Source organism: Halichoerus grypus, chromosome 13 (genome assembly GCF_964656455.1).
Source record: "Halichoerus grypus chromosome 13, mHalGry1.hap1.1, whole genome shotgun sequence".
Classification (NCBI taxonomy): Eukaryota; Metazoa; Chordata; class Mammalia; order Carnivora; family Phocidae; genus Halichoerus; species Halichoerus grypus.
In genome coordinates, this window is record NC_135724.1 from 15639934 (window position 1) to 15641261 (window position 1328).

Here is a 1328-nt window from a genome sequence, read left to right on the forward strand (position 1 = left end):
ACTGAAGACCTATGAATATTTGACCTCAAATCCATTATGAGAAGGAGCCATTACACCTGGCTTATGGTGGGAATAGGCAGCCCATGTTACAAGTGAAAACCTGGAAACTGGACTTCCATCCCTAAGACATTTGTTGAGAGTATTTATGCCTTGAATAGGTGTTAGGTTATATATATTCTAGGTACCTTTAAACTTCAAGACTTCATGTGCCTTTAGTTATTTATTTTTTAAAGATTTTATTTATTTATTTGACAGAGAGGGACAGAGCGAGACAGGGAACACAAGCAGGCTGAGTGGGAGAGGGTGAAGCAGGCTTCCCACTGAGCAGGGAGCCCAATGCGGGGCTCGATCCCAGAACCCTGGGATCATGACCTGAGCCGAAGGCAGATGCTTAATGACTGAGCCACCCAGGCGCCCCTTCATGTGCCTTTAGAATCCAGTAAGGACAGAGCTGGAGCTAAATATTTAGGAAATCCAAATAGAATGGAGAATTGAACTAAACAGAGTAGTAGAACTCTACAGAATGGAAATGCACAGAGTATACAACTATGAATCCAGCTGAACCACCATTACCCTCTGTTCTTGCCCTCCTCTGTATTATTATGGAGCTATTCATCCAAGCACTGCTCAATCTATGTGTTCAATGTACTATGCTTACTCTAGATGAGACTCTCTAGGTCACAAATGTTTAAGTGTGCCTCTATTTAGAAAAGAAAAATTTATAGATTAAAGATGCTATTTGCACAGAGGCAGCCCAAATAGCTATCTTTTCCTGGAGAGCTAATTCACTTGCCGTTGTGTATTTACCAAGGGCCTCCAAAGTGGTAGCAGGCATGTTCACACCAGGATTTGCCACGATGATCCACTGGTGTGCAGGGAAAACTAGTACTTCATTAGTATATTCATCTAAAATTAAGGATGTAACATTTACTTGATCACAAAGGTGCTTTTCACAAAGGCGAGGCTTATCCATTGCACTCTAGATGTGCTGACCCCTGCAATTTCCCCAAATGTGGAAAACTCGAATGCATAATTTGTGATAGTGGGGGAGTGGGTTCGCACTCTCCCCTGACCACTCGTGCCTAAAAACGTGGTGCTCTCACTCTTTGTAGTATTCTAACCCTTGTCCTTTACTGTTTGAGAGAGCATACAAAACTCTGATGTCTATTATGAGTGCAGCTGGTAGGGGACTACAGTATTTCAACTTTATTAAAAAATGCTTCTCTTAAAAAAAAAGAATGTAACATATTTACTAACATTTACTATACGGATTGACATGTCATAGAGCAAACATCAAGGACAACGAAATCTAAGGGCAGAGTGACAGT

General features: G+C 41.3%; 1 non-coding gene across 1 annotated transcript; it reads left to right on the forward strand.

Moving 5' to 3' along the window:
• Positions 1 to 908: 908 nt before the first annotated feature.
• Positions 909 to 1071, forward strand: LOC118530349 (U1 spliceosomal RNA). Its single transcript, XR_004914589.1, has one exon. It is a non-coding gene; the product is annotated as a U1 spliceosomal RNA (small nuclear RNA).
• Positions 1072 to 1328: the final 257 nt, after the last annotated feature.